At 42.5% G+C, this 16,464-nt stretch overlaps 1 protein-coding gene across 1 annotated transcript in view; it reads right to left on the reverse strand.

Moving 5' to 3' along the window:
• PSD3 (pleckstrin and Sec7 domain containing 3) overlaps window positions 1–16,464 on the reverse strand; it is a 661,118-nt gene that overhangs the window by 484,938 nt on the left and 159,716 nt on the right. The gene's annotated exons all lie outside the window — the stretch shown is intronic.

Below are 16,464 nucleotides of genomic sequence, written 5' to 3' on the forward strand. Positions count from 1 at the left end.
CGTAATTTTCCTCGTGAGACTTTAGCTTTCGGCTGAGATAGATTACTGGGTGCTCCTCCCCCTGCCAAACCTGGGACAGCACTGCTCCTAAGCCAACATTGGATGCATCCGTCTGGACCACAAAGTCTTTTGAGAAGTCCGGTGAGTATAGGACTGGCTGACTACATAAGGCCCTTTTTAAAGATTGGAAGGCTGCTTCAGCGTCAGGGGACCACTTAACCATGACAGACTCCTTCCCTTTTGTCAGGTTGGTTAGGGGTACTGCCATAGAAGCAAAATGGGGAATGAATCGCCGATAGTAGCCAGCAATTCCTAGAAAAGCCCGTACCTGCTTCTTGTTATTTGGGCGTGGCCAATTCTGTATTGCTTCCACTTTGTTTATCTGAGGTTTTATTACCCCTCTCCCAATAGTACCTGGCCTCCTCCTGTCCAATCGTACACTTCTTTGGGTTGGCCGTAAACCCAGCTTTCCGTATTGAGTCTAGCACAGCCTGAACTTTTGGCAAATGTGAGGCCCAATCTGCGCTATGGATAATCACATCGTCCAAGTACGCTGCAGCATACTTCTGATGGGGACGAAGAATCTGATCCATTTTTCGCTGAAAGGTGGCCGGTGCATTCTGTAACCCGAACGGCATTCTTTTATACTGGAATGACCCTTCTGGGGTTACAAATGCAGTCTTCTCCTTTGCTGACTTAGCTAGGGGAATTTGCCAATAACCTTTTGTCAAGTCTAGCGTTGTCATGTACCGGGCTGCTCCCAGTCGGTCGATTAGTTCATCTATCCTTGGCATGGGGTAAGTGTCAAATTTTGTAACTTTATTCAACTGTCGAAAGTCGTTACAAAATCGCCAGCTCCCATCTGGTTTGGGCACCAACACTATGGGGCTGGACCAGTCACTTTGGGACTCCTCTATCACCCCCAAATCTAGCATTCTCTGTACTTCCCCACGTATTGCCTCCCGTCGGGCCTCTGGGATTCTATAGGGTTTCAGTTTTACCCTTTCCCCCGGTGGGGTGATAATGTCATGCTCCACCCCCGAGGTTTGTCCCAGCAGCTCAGAAAAAACATATGTGTTGCGGAGCACAAACTCTTTAGCCTCCTGTTTTTGAATTGTAGACAGCGTGACTGCTATTCCAACCTCCGGAACCAAGCAGTTAGATGGCGCTGGTGACAAAACCTCAGCAACTAGGGATTCCCTGTCCCTCCAGGCCTTTAAAAGATTAATGTGGTAGATTTGCTCCGGTTTTTGCCTTCCTGGTTGTCTGACCCTGTAATTCACCTCACTCACTCTCTCAATCACCTCGTATGGGCCATGCCATTTGGCCAGGAATTTGCTTTCAACCGTAGGGATTAGCACTAGCACTCTATCTCCTTCAGCAAATGACCTGGTCTGGGCCCCCGATTGTACACCCTCTGCTGCGCTAACTGTGCTTGGGCCAAATGTTCCTTTACGACCTGGGCAATTCTATCCTGCATTTGGGGCGACGTGCTCAATCACACTCCGGTGGGGAGAACTCTCACTTTCCCAAGTTTCCTTGGCGATATCTAACAGCCCCCTTGGGTGTCTCCCATAGAGCAACTCAAATGGTGAAAACCCTGTGGAGGACTGGGGTACCTCCCGGATGGCAAACATCAAATAGGGTACTAAATAATCCCAACCCTTTCCATCCTTATCTACCACCTTCCTTAGCATTTGTTTCAGGGTTTTGTTGAACCTTTCCACCAACCCGTCAGTTTGGGGATGATACACAGAGGTGCGCAACTGTTTTACCTTAAACAGTTTGCACAGCTCTTTCATCACCCGGGACATAAAGGGGGTTCCCTGATCCGTAAGCAGTTCCTTTGAAATACCCACTCGGGTGAACACAAGGAATAGCTCCTTAGCTATTGTCTTGGCAGAGGTATTTCGGAGTGGAATTGCTTCTGGATAGCGGGTGGCATAGTCGAGTATGACCAACATGTACTGATGCCCTCTAGCGGATTTCACCAGCGGACCTACCAAATCCATGGCAATCCTTTCAAAGGGGACCTGAATGATGGGAAGAGGTACCAGTGGACTACAGAAATGGGGCATAGGGGCCGACTTCTGACACACGGGGCAAGAGGAACAGTAATTTTCTACTTCCTTAATGACCCCAGGCCAATAGAACCGCTGCAGTACTCTTTCCCGTGTTTTCTCCGCCCCCAAATGACCCCCAAGGATGTGTCCATGGGCCAACTCCAACACCAACTTCCTGTAAGGTCGGGGCACCACCAGTTGCTCAATGGTTTCTTCTGCCCCTTGAGCAACTCGATAGAGTAGGTCCCTTTCCACAAGGAAGTATGGATAAGCAGCAGTTTTCTCAGGACTCACTAGTTGGCCATCTACTTTTACTACATTTTCCCGGGCTTTTATCAGCGTGGGGTCTTTCAGCTGTTCGGAGGCAAAATTTTCCCTATGCACCTCCAAGTCTGAGAACTCCACAACCGGCAGATTTTCATCTGAGGAGGCGGGCTCCTCCCCAGTTCCTTGGGTCTCCCCAGCTAGTACCGACAAGGGGAACTTGGGAGAGACCTCACCACACTCAGACGCTTTCTGGGATTCACCTTCCTGGTCTGCAGGGGAGACAGTGGGGGGGTCAGAACAATCCCAGAGTTCCCAGAATTTTGGAAAATCCCTCCCCACAATGGCATCATGTGGTAAGTGAGGTACCAATCCTACCTGATGAGACAGGTTACCTTTGGGGGTCTCAAAAAACACAGTAGCCACGGGATACTCCCTAGTGTCCCCATGCACAAATGTTTCTCAGTGCCCGGGCTGGCCGTGCATACTACTGTCACAAACAGCGACTGACGTCTATTGCTCAGAAAGTCACACTGCATAGGCTCATCCACCACTGGGCAATTAGCTGCAATATGTCCCTCTTGCCGGCAGCGGTAACAAATAAATTTTTTCGCCACTTCTTGCGGCCTTGGCCTTCCTGGCCGCTCTTGCCAGACATTGGGTAATACTCCCACCCTCTCACTCTCTCCACCCTCACCCCTTGTAGTCATCTTACCCGCCGCTGGGGATAGTCTGGTCTTAGGGTGGAAAGTCCGTGAGTCTCTGGAAGAGGAGGTCAGGTTCTCAGTAGCCATGTATCTCTCCACTAGATCCACCAGCTTGTCTGCGGTCTCTGGGTCTCCATGGCTGACCCACTTTTGAATAGCATTAGGCAGAGACCTTAGGAACCGATCCATGACGACCCATTCCACAATTTTTGGGGCGGTCAAAGTCTCTGGCTGCAGCCACTTCCTGCTCAGGTGAATGAGATCATACATCTGTGACCTGGGAGGTTTCCCAAGCCGAAAAATCCAATTATGTACCCGCTGAGCACGGACAGCGAGGGTAACACCCAATCGGGCCAAAATTTCCGCTTTTAGCACATCGTAGTTTTTGGCCTGGTCCGGCTCCAGGTCATAGTAAGCTTTTTGCGACTCTCCAGTTAATAATGGGGCCATCAATCCAGCCCACTGTTCTTTAGGCCACTTTTCCCTTTCAGCAGTCCGTTCAAATGTGGTTAGAAACACCTCAGGATCATCTCCAGTCATTTTTGGCAATAAACGGCCCACACAAAATGATGGTGTATTACCAGAATCACTACTAGCCTCAGTCTGTTGCCTCTGCTGGAGCTGCTTCATGACGGCCTCCAGGGCTTTCTGCTGAGCTGCAATGCTCTGCTGGAGACTTGCATTAGTCTGTTGCTGATTGGCATTTGCCTGCTGTTGATTGGCATTTGCCAGAGCCAACTGTCTTATTATCTCCTCCATGCTGGCCTTTATTTACCACAACTGCCCACATCCTCCACCATATGTAACGGGGTTAGCTCGGCAGCGGGTGTGTGTGACCCCCTGGATGGGTGCACAACACAAAAAGATAGGCACAGCACAACAGTGGAGGTGAAAACAAACAGGTGCAATTTATTTACAATATTTACAGAAAAATGGTAAACCAAAAAGAAACATCAAAAATAAATCCTGGCCAACTTGGCTACTTACTGCAACAACAGCTTTCCCTAGCTACCCACTAGGTACAGCCTGCTGCTATACCTAGTTGCTAGTACTTGGAGGCTAGCCACACAGGCTTTGGTCTCTCTGCACACAGATAACAGGTCAGCTCCCCCAGACAGTTCAGGCACAGATCTGGTTCCAGGTTGGAGCCACTCCCTAAGCACTCTGGGAAGTTTTATACAGGTCTTAATGAGCCCACTACCTTCAGCTGGGCTCATTACCTCCGTGCAGAAGGACTCAGCACTTCCCTCTAGTGTATTGTTCATCCAGGACGCAACCAGGTGATTTCACCTGCCTACTGTCACAATATATATATATACACACACACACACACACAATCAGGCCCATAAATATTGGGACATTCACACAATTCTAACATTTTTGGCTCTATACACCACCACAATAGATTTGAAATGAAATGAACAAGTTGTGCTTTAACTGCAGACTGTCAGCTTTAATTTGAGGGTATATACATCCAAATCAGGTGAACGGTGTAGGAATTACAACAGTTTGCATATGCGCCTCCCACTTTTTAAGGGACCAAAAGTAATGGGACAGAATAATAATCATAAATCAAACTTTCACTTTTTAATACTTGGTTGCAAATCCTTTGCAGTCAATTACAGCCTGAAATCTGGAACGCATAGACATCACCAGACGCTGCGTTTCATCCCTGGTGATGCTCTGCCAGGCCTCTACTGCAACTGTCTTCAGTTCCTGCTTGTTCTTGGGGCATTTTCCCTTCAATTTTGTCTTCAGCAAGTGAAATGCATGCTCAATCGGATTCAGGTCAGGTGATTGACTTGGCCATTGCATAACATTCCACTTCTTTCCCTTAAAAAACTCTTTGGTTGCTTTTGCAGTATGCTTTGGGTCATTGTCCATCTGCACTGTGAAGCGTCGTCCAATGAGTTCTGAAGCATTTGGCTGAATATGTGCAGATAATATTGCCCAAAACACTTCAGAATTCATCCTGCTGCTTTTGTCAGCAGTCACACCATCAATAAATACAAGAGAACCAGTTCCATTGGCAGCCATACATGCCCACGCCATGACACTACCACCACCATGCTTCACTGATGAGGTAGTATGCTTAGGATCATGAGCAGTTCCTTTCCTTCTCCATACTCTTCTCTTCCCATCACTCTGGTACAAGTTGATCTTGGTCTCATCTATCCATAGGATGTTGTTCCAGAACTGGGAAGGCTTTTTTAGCTGTCGTTTGGCAAACTGTAATCTGGCCTTCCTGTTTTTGAGGCTCACCAATGGTTTACATCTTGTGGTGAACCCTCTGTATTCACTCTGGTGAAGTCTTCTCTTGATTGTTGACTTTGACACACATACACCTACCTCCTGGAGAGTGTTATTTATCTGGCCATCTGCTGTGAAGGGTGTTTTCTTCACCAGGGAAAGAATTCTTCGGTCATCCACCACAGTTGTTTTCCGTGGTCTTCCGGGTCTTTTGGTGTTGCTGAGCTCACCGGTGCGTTCCTTCTTTTTAAGAATGTTCCAAACAGTTGTTTTGGCCATGCCTAATGTTTTTGCTATCTCTCTGATGGGTTTGTTTTGTTTTTTCAGCCTAATGATGGCTTGATTCACTGATAGTGACAGCTCTTTGGATCTTGAGAGTTGACAGCAACAGATTCCAAATGCAAATAGCACACTTGAAATGAACTCTGGACCTTTTATCTGCTCATTGTAATTGGGATAATTAGGGAATAACACACACCTGGCCATGGAACAGCTGAGAAGCCAATTGTCCCATTACTTTTGGTCCCTTAACAAGTGGGAGGCACATATGCAAACTGTTGTAATTCCTACACCGTTCACCTGATTTGGATGTAAATACCCTCAAATTAAAGCTGACAGTCTGCAGTTAAAGCACATCTTGTTCGTTTCATTTCAAATCCATTGTGGTGGTGTATAGAGCCAAAAATGTTAGAATTGTGTCGATGTCCCAATATTTATGGACCTGACTGTGTGTATATATATATATATATATATATCTTATTCTTACTGTTTAACTTGCTGATTTATAGTCAATGTGGACATTAAATCAGGATATAACCCGTGGCATCACATATTGCATAATTTCATGTAAGGGTTGAAGTATACACATATTCCACTGTATTACTTTATGGAAGTTGTTGAGTGTTCCACAGTGCTACCAGTTTTATGAAGCTGCGTCCCCAGAGTACTCTTAAGTAATGGGCTGTAAATGTATTGCACCTTGCACTGTTTATGCCAAGTCTTAATTTAAAAGGTTAGTTGTGGCTTCATCAAAGTGACAGGTTGACTTTAATAACATTTCCAGAAAACACCCATTGATCTTGCCAGAAATGCAGTACACTGTAAGCACAAGCATCCTTATCTTTCTTAGAAAACTACAACTCCCATTAACCCACCATGTAATAGAGATGAACAAAGGCAGACATGTTTAGCAGTTTGTGTGACAAACATGGCTTCTTTCTCAGATAAAATGGTGAAATTAGGTGTGGACACGAATGGACAGATGTGTGTTATTGAATGGATCACTATGTGAAAATAAAGGAAAAAAAGACTTAAAAGAAAACGAAGGCACACGCTAACTGTATTAAGATACTGTCATTTAGCATATGGGCAGCACAGTGGCTAAATGATTAGCACTTCTGCCTGGCAGTACTAGGGTTGTTGGTTCAAATCCCATGGCACCACCTGCCTGGAGTTTGCTTGTTCTCCCTGGGCCTGCATGGATTTCCTCCGGGTACTCCGGTTTCCTCCCACACTCCAAAAAGACATGATGGTAGGTTAATTGGATCCTGTCTAAATTAGCCCTAGTATGTGTGTGTATGAACGGAAGTTATTGACTTTAGATTGTACGCCCCTTGAGGGTTAGGAGCTGATGTGTATAATATATATGTAAAGCGCTGAGTAAATTGCTGGTGCTTTAATAATAATAATAATAATAATAATAATAATAACAGAGCAAAGTAAGGGAACTGTATCCCCAAATACACAATATTCAATAACCTCCAATTAAATAAAACATTATGCACTGCCATAAATATACTACAGTATGTATTCCCAAAACACTAATTATAATTAACCATTGGATTTATAAACCTTCTACCCTGCAGCATGACTCTGTATTTGCTAATTGACTCTCTGCTGCCACTTCTGTCTAATATGATTGTCTCTAATTTAGGGTGATAAGATAGATGGTTTTAAAAACAGCATTCTTCTCAATAGACAAGAACTGCGCATTTTGTCTTGCGGAGATGCTTTGGATCAGCTTAGGAATGAATGGGAATTGCTCTGCCTTTGTGACAGCAGCATGGGGGAGAGTAATTAACTTACAAAACTGCTAAATTGGATGTAGAAGAGAAATCGCTATTATTTTCCTGTCCTATGTTGAGGCTGTTCACAAGAGAAAACATGCAGACACCCAACTGACCTCGCCCTGAGACTTCCTTCTGGAAATTATTATCAATGGAAGTTATTTTTCACATTGGCCAAGTGCACAGCTTCATCTAAGTTGATTATAATTTGTTGGCAGCATATATTTACAAATGTATTGTTATTAGGCATTTAAATAAATAAAAATTCTGTAGAATTAAAAACAACTCACCCAGAACAAAAATGTCACGCTAAACTGAAATACATGCTGAGGAATTCATTTAGTCATAATGTCAAATCTCTGGTGGAGGGCCCCTTTAGAACTACCTGCACTTAGTCCAGGCAAGCATTTGTGCCAATTTCTGTAACATCACCAACATGGATAACACATTCTTAAAGAATTACCACCAGTTCCCAGATTGGGCAACTGGCAATAATTAAAATCAGCTCTGAGCTGGTGTTATTCTCCTATTTTTGTGACAACCACAGTGGCCAGGAATTGAACGCGGAGATGAAGAAGGAAGGAATGGCCAGTATGGACAGGATCTGACAGATTCATGTACCTGTCTCTGGTAGGTTTATGAATCAAACTCAAGCACCTACAGTTTCAGTGCGGCGGGCTGAGGTAATTCTAAAGGGTGTCTAAGACACCCTTTCTGAATTCCCCCTGTTGTCTTGAAGACTGCAGTGGGAAATATTCTCATCAGAAAGCCTAGTTTTGCCCAGCTGCCACACCTATTACAGTAGGGTCAGAATTGCCATCATAATGTACAGTAATGTAGACGTCCATGGGAGATATCAGAAGCCGCTGAGTGCCTCAAATATGCCCATAACCACCCTAAATGGAAAGGTTTTCTGGGTGGAGTTGGTCTCTAATGTAACCAAACAACTATTGCTCGGCTCTATGCACAATAGCGTTTTTTATAAGCTCAAAAAACATTTGAAAAAAATTAGCATTTTATTAGCGTTTTTACAGTACTTGAACAAAAAAAAAACTCAAAAAGTGGTTAGTAGTGTTTAGAAGCATTTAGGAGCATTCAGCATTTATTTTCTGCTGGGAAAACACTCACAAAAACTCTACAAAAACAATTTTTTTGCATGGTCCTAAAAGCTTAAGTTTGAAAAACAGGGACACATAGGATAGGTCGTTCAAAATTTCTAGTGTTAATATGTGGTTACATCCCTTCAGCACCTGATAGATAAATGCATGTACCAACTATTGGGATTTGAGCACAGGTATATCTTGTTTTTTGGACACATAGGGTAACACTATTTAGTTTCTAGGAGCAGAAGAAAAATGCTCATAATAGCTTCTAGGAGCTTAAAAACACACTAGTATGCATGGAGCCGTCATCTCTAAATATTATCAGCTTTTTTTTTTTAGAATAAAAAAATATTCAGTTATGAATGAGCACAAAGCTTGAATTGGCACACAGAGTTCTGCTATAATTAAACTACAATTATTTCCAGCAACATGCCAATGAGGGTCAAAAATAACAGTCATATGGTTAGAAATAATTATCTTTTTTCACTAGATATACATTATAATTTAGCGAATCGTGCCTTTTTTTACATTTTTAGCTGCCCTAGCTGATAACCATGAGACATGTTGGGTGAAAAACACAAACATGGCTTATTTTGTTATAAAAACAGGAAATAAAAAAAAATCACAGATATAAAATTCAGGCATTACAAACGTACAATTCTTTTTACATAAGAGCCCTGCCATGCCATGGTTCCTTTTTCTGAAAGTGCCCCAAAGATGTAGCATGCGTGAGTTTTCGTGTGCTTTCAGAAAGTGCACCAAACACATGGTACGCAATATAACTCTATAGGAAAGCGTAGCTAACCCGCTCCAAGCGTGCACGGCAGTTGCAATATTTTATTTAGTGAGCCAAACACTAGAGCAGATCTTTGTGTTCAAGCATCCCTTTTAGTGTACAGCTGGCCATACACTATTGACTATGCATTATTCACAGGCTGAATGAAAAAATCCAACAGATTCTTCCATCCATGTTATACATCAGGGGTGTCCAAACTTTCTAAACAAAGGGCCAGTTTACTATCCTTCAGACTTTAGGGGTCCGGACTCTGGCCAGTGGGAGTAGAACACTTCCTGACATTAGTGGGAGTAAACAATCCCACCTTTGGTATTATGGGGAGGAATAGTGCCCCATCATTGGTGTTAGTGTCAGGAATTATCCCCCATTGTTGGTGTCAGTGGAAGGAATAGTGTCCCGAGGGCTGGATAAAGGCAAACAGAGGGCCACATCTGGCCCCCAGGCCACAGTTTGGAGACCACTGTTATACAGCATGGAAGGATGAATCTCCTACTGCTCGGCCAACAGTTTTCCGCCCTGTTCTTTTGATTGAAAAATTAGAGGATGTCTTGTGGAAAGGGGTCGACAAGGCCATCCACTAAACAAATTTGAGACTACTCATCAGGAACCAGCCGAAATGTAAACAGTGGTAAGCTTAAGTACCAGCTAAATTGTAAAGATATTGATGAACACCCGCTTATCTAAAAGTATACCAGAGCAAACCTTGCCTTCCACGTAAGGGCTTTAATTACCACGTGATCACAAAAATACAATAGTTTCTACAAAAACAAATGTTGCAGAAAAAGTAATCACAGTTTAGTTATGTTTCCAAAATGTGTTTTAACCACTTGAGCTCCAGAGGATTTACCCCCCTTAATGACCAGGCCTCTTTTTGCTACTCGGCGCTGCACTAATTCAACTGATAATTGCGCGGTCATGCAATGCTGCACCCAAACGAAATTTATGTCCTTTTTTCCACACAAATAGAGCTTTCCTTCTGTGTAATTTGATCACCTATGCGCTTTTTATTTTTCACGCTATAAACAAAAAAAGGCCAAAAATTTTGAAGAAAAACAATATTTTTTCTTTTCAGCTATAAAAAATATATAGTAAACTCAAAGTTGGTTATAAATTTAGGCCAAAATGTATTCTGCTACATGTTTTTGGTAAAAAAAAATCCCAATAAGTGTATATTGATTGCTTTGTGTGGAAGTTATAGCGTCTACAAACTATGGTATAAATACTGCAATTTACGCCATTTTTCTGCTATACAGCGCTGAGCTAGTTTAACGGACAATTGCGCGGACATGCAATATGGTACATAAATGAAATTTACATCCTTTTTTTCCCCACAAATTGAGCTTTCTTTCGGTGGTATTTGATCGCCTGTGCGGTTTTTATTTTTTGTGCTATAAAAAAAAAAGGCTGACAATTTTGAGGAAAAAAAAATATTTTGGACTTTTTGCTATAAAACATGTCCAGTAAAAAAAAATGCAAAAATCTAATTTAGTCATAAATTTCTGCCAAAATGTATTCTGCGACATGTCTTTGCTAAGAAAAAACCCAATATGTGTAAATTAATTGGTTTACGTGAAAGTTATAGCGTTTACAAATGGCGGGAGAGATACTGGGATTTTTAGGGGTTTTTTTATACTAATAATGGCGGCGATCAGCGAATTATGGCGGCGATCAGGGACTTATGGCAGCAACCAGCGACTTATGGCGGGACTGCGGTGGGCATTTTGACATTGGGGGGTACTGACTTGGGGTCACTGACATCCCCAAAAACACTAATACAGTGATCAGTGCAAAAAAAAAAAAAAAACTGACACTGTACTAATGGCAATGGGGAGGAAGGGGTTAACTTTATTTTGCAGGGAAGGGTTATAGGAGTGAGGGAAGTGTTTTACTAGGGGGCGGGGGTGTGTACTGGGCGGGACAAGGCTGATCGAGAAACTGTTCTTTCTTGATCAGCTCATCCTCGAGCTGACAGGGAAGTGACAGACAGCACAGCTACTGCAGCTGTACTCTCTGTCACTGTTTGCCGCCGATCGCCGGGACATAGCCGCTAAGGAGCGGCTGTGACCCGGCGACTGACATCTGCGGCGGTGAACCACGGGACAAATAGGGCGGCGGCGCGCCTCGCGCGCGCCCCCTATCTGTTTACAAAACACATGTTTTAAAACGTGGTTTTGCCTGTGAGTCAAATACAAGTTGTCCTTTGTGTAGGTAAAAAAAGAATAAATAGAATAAAAATTACAGATAAATTGAGTTTTTTAAATCTACCATATCAGCTTAATTGGCAATCCAGTGAGTTACCACTGCTTATACATTTTTTTTTACTGAAAATAAAATATCAAAAGACACCAGCATGGTGCACCATGCTTTCTGGTTGTTATCCCTGTAGCAAGATTCAAATGAATGTGCTGCTGTGCCCATGAAAAACACAACTCGCAGAGCAGCATATGTGTAAACCTAGCCTTAGGTAGTATCTGATCTGACATTACCTAGGCCAGCTGGAAAATTTGGTGATTTTTCAGCTAACGTATGTATCGAAAAAAGGATGACCGAGGTCGGTTTACACTGATGCCGTGCAGGAACCGCATGTGATTTGGACAGGAATTGCACTGCATTCCTGTTCAAATCATATGCGATTCTTTTGCAGTGCGATTTGAGCAATTCATTTTTTATGGCTCAAATAGCACAATGCACCCGCAGGAAAGGTGAAGGACCCTCTTTTTTGTGCACTGGAATCGGATCTCATGGGTGTTCACACCCATGCGATCCAATTCAGCCAATTGCACTGTGTTTCGCAAACCATTTTTGGGGTGACGATAACCTAACACTGAAACCCGCAGCTGTTCACTATTGCTAATCTTATTATATTTTTTTACTAAGTTCAGTTTAAGTGTAAAAAAAATGGTATTATTTCTTAAACTTAGTGAGGGCTGGAAAAAATGAGACTCTGGTTACTCCCTTCTCTTCTGGAAAGTATAAAGTCCAAAACAAAACTAAGCAATTCACCTCCAATAAAAACAATGCAGAAGCCAAATGAAAAATTGTGGTACCTGGACAGGCTATTTGAAGACAGTAAGTTCTGGAATGAAAACACATCAAAACATAACATAAGCATTGTAACATATGTGACGTGAATATGTTGGCTTACGCCTGTCCCACTGAGCCGGTTTAAAAAAAAAAACAATCATTTTTTTCAGTATGTGTGTATCATGTCGCACTGTATCTCTGAAAGTGGATCTTCACACTACACTCCCATTTTCTCTCATTCCCCTTCTCTCAACTAATCAGATATTTTGAAATACCCTTTTCGGGGAGCACCACTCCGTACTAACTTGTTTGCTTAGGCAAGAATGACGTATTCATTGCCCACAGCCTCTTGGGATACCCAAACCACGCATTCCAGGAGGCAACCGGGTACTCTATTGGGCATGCGACGCATTATCAGACAGGGGTGGCTGTCGTTTCTTGGTTTTTTAGGCTGGCCCCCTGATGACACCATGCTGCAAGAACACAAAAGACACGGATCGTGGAAGTGCAGGATTGGATCCCTACAGAACACCACTGGATCACTGGGTGAGCATATATGTTTTTACATACACCCAGCTATAGAGTTAAGTTTGTGCAAAGTAAAACTCAATGGGAAGGTCTAGGCCTTGTGCACAATGGCCAGGAGGCATAGATCAAGCCTAGCTGCCAGCAGCCTATCAAAATTCATGGCAGGGGGAAATAAGCAGTAGCTGGATGCTGTACAGAGCGGTGCTCATGTTTAGGACTGTATGCACTTAGGTCTGTGTGCCTGGAACGCAGGTATCCATGAACGCATGAAGCCCTAAACGCAAGTAGCAATCAGTACAGCGGATTTCCACCTGTCATAGAATTTGATAGACTGCTGGCAGCAGGGCTGGATCAGGGGCAGACTGACCATTTGGAAACTCGGGCACTGCCCGAGGGCCCGGGGTCAGTAGGGGGCCCCATGAGATGCCCCTGGTACCTTTTTCATAGGCTTTTTTGAGTTTGGGCAAGGACACAGGGGCCTCGTGATCCCCTATTGCCCGGGGGCCCCATGAGTTGTCAGTGTGCCCCTGGGCTGGATACTGCACTTGTGCCTCATAGGCACATGAAAACTCCAGAATTTGATGCACATGGGCTAAACATTGTTCATACCTGTCCTTAATGCTGATCAGAAAAGTGTGTTGTGGCTACTGATCTTTCAAGATAAAGGTGCAGTGTTGTGCCATAGGAAGGCAGCTACTGCCACAAACCCCTTTCATAATTTCCCAATGCAGTTAGCTCAATTCTTTGGATCAAAATATCTGGCTATATACTAATAGATTTTCAAAAGAATGTTTGTACGAACTTTCTTTGTACATTCAATGACAGGATAAATGTCAATCATTTTTATTGATATATTGTATTTGCTTTTAACATTCAGTTTTGGAATGAATGTAATTTCCAGAATAAAAACCATATTCACGGTCAGAAATGTGTTTGTTCAAGAAAAATCTTCCATCCTGCTACATTGAATTTTCTCATCAAAAACAAATGTTGGTTTGACCCCACTAACAATTAGGAAATTGAACCAATGTTCTTAAAACGAAAACATTTTGAACACAATTGTACAGGTATATAGCCAGGTTTAGCTTTGTTATTTTAAATGAGACTATTTATTGATAGACAAGTTATAGACTAACAAAATATATTAGCATCTTTTATTTCCCTTTTCATATTGTACATCCCAAGATTTTGTTTTGCAGTCTCTGCTTGGCATTGATTGGCGATGCTACGCTTTTTTGTTTTTAACCATTATTGGCAAGCACAGGTGTTTTGTATAACTTTATACCAGTTAATAAACAGTGGTAAAACTTAGATGAAAAATCTTACGTTATTCAGCCTTAAATTTCTTTCTATTTAACCCTAGGTTCACACTTATGCAGATTTCAGGGCATTTTCCAGTTTGCAGAAACACATTAAAGTCCATTTATCATGATTTCCTATAGATCTAGTTCAAATCTGTGTGTTTTGAGCCAGTGCATTTTTTTTCTTTGAAAGGGTCAAGGACTTTTTTCCCACAGCAGATTGTGTTTTTTTGTGCAACAGACTTCAATGGAACTGCACCAAAAATCCAACTGTTGTGTTTTTTATGTATCTTGTATGTTATTTTATTTTTAGTTAATAGAAAAAGTATTACAGTTCTGTTCAATCTACATAGATGTGAACCGAGCCTAAGGGATCATTCACACTTCACTAGAAAAATGCTGTTTTCCACAAGAGCATGCATAAAATAGTTATTTTCTGTGTGTCCTGGTCACACTGGAACATAGGTGTCAGATGAGGAGCACTGCAGTGTTGCGTTTATATGCAGCACAACTGAGCTTCATAACAATTAAAGATTAAAAAGTATATAAAAAGGTGCAAGAAGGCATACAGGGGTTGATTTACGAAAGTGAAATAGACTGTGCACTTTGCAAAGTGCAGTTGCACTCTGCAAGAGCAGTTGCTCCAGCACTTAGTAAATGAGCAAAATCCCTACTAACTTCCATCATCCAATCATGTGCAAGCAAAAGTCCTGTTTTTTTTTTTTTATTTTCCCTGCACGTGATTGGCTATTCTTTGCACAGTGTAAGCTTAGTAAAGGTACTAAGCTCTGGAGCAATCACATTTGCAGAGTGCAACTGCACTTTGCAAAGTGCAAGGTCTATTTGCCTTTAGTAAATCAACCCCATAGTATACAACTACTCTTTTAACGTAACCCATTTATTCTAACATTCGTCTCTCCCAGGATTCAGCATTTTGGGTTACAGCTCTACTGACTGGTACTTACTTAAAGGTCCTGGCAACGTGTGGCTTGGCATTCAAGTAACACATTGCTCTGTCTAAGCCAAAAGGTCCCATGCCATTGTTATCCTGCTTCCTATTGACTCTTGTATCCTCCACGTCAAGCTCCCTAACCCTATTCATGCCTCAAAGAATCTTTGCCCCTTGTGCACCAAGTGCACCCTGTGTGCATGTCTCCAAGTACATTGTCCCTTGAGCATCCTGTATCTTCAAGTGCCCTCCTCTGTATCCAAGTGCCCCACACATTTAGGTGTGCTCCTGTTCTCTACCAGTCTCCAACTGCACCCCATGTATGTCCCCAAGTGTGCTCCTATGCACTCCTGGTCTCTTAGTGCTCCCCTAGGTGCCTTCCAATGGTATTAAACCCAAGACCAAAAATGCATTATAATATTAAATAGCATCTTGCCATTTTAGATGCTGTGGCTGCATTTGTTTTCTTTTTTTAAGCTTTTTTTCCCTCACCTAGTAATCTGGCCAGTGACACACCTCCTCTATTAGAGTGCCTCCATCCTGCATTGTTAATCTGGGGAGGGGGTGTTAGATGCACTAGAAGTCTTAAATACACTAACAAACTGAAGTCAATTTCATGCTAATACTTTTTAAAGTTACAGCAACATTTTTTTTCTCTAATAAAGGTTTTACATAAACGAATAAAAGGCTGGCCATTGTAAGCACCCCTGTCAACATTAAATGGTATGTATCAACCCTCTAACTAATACATCTGCAGTACAGCTAGTTCTGTTGAAAAATAACAGACTTACTGGCTGGATAAAAAGGTAAAAAATAAAGAAAGCCTAAAAAAAGAGAACTAATGCAGTCATATCTAAGAACTGGAAAGCTGCAATATAATAGGTAGCTTGCTTTTGGGTTTAATACTGCTTTCTTAGCTCCTGCATCGTCATGCAGCCTCCAGTACACCACTGCAACTGTCTAGCCTACTATGTTTCACCATCAGAACCCTCCACTGCCTCTCTACCTTTAGGTGTACTCCTGCAATCACTGTTACACATCGGTTTTCTCTGTGGCTAAGCACCCCTGATTGTGACGCTTACTATTTTTTATCTTTTATCCAGTTTTTTACCCACGTACAACTTGTTGAAGTGTTTTGATCAGGACCTGCACACAGAATGACAGATGTCTTGTAACCATATCCAAAATCAGCTCAATGCTGCCCTCTGTAGTGAACAGCCATCTCTTCACCTAAGAAAGTCATTTCCACATGGTATAGGCATAACTGGTGTATTGGGAACTGTTTCTGAGTTCAGCTGCTACAGTTGACTGCCTTCACATTGACTAGTATGGGAAACAAAAGCAAAAAGAAACGTGCACACGATTCATATACAGGTGAAATTCGAAAAATTAGAATATCGTGCAAAAGTTCAT

This window comes from Staurois parvus, unplaced genomic scaffold (assembly GCF_062004578.1).
Source record: "Staurois parvus isolate SC_StPar_1 unplaced genomic scaffold, SC_StPar_1.0 ptg000013l, whole genome shotgun sequence".
Taxonomy (NCBI): Eukaryota; Metazoa; Chordata; class Amphibia; order Anura; family Ranidae; genus Staurois; species Staurois parvus.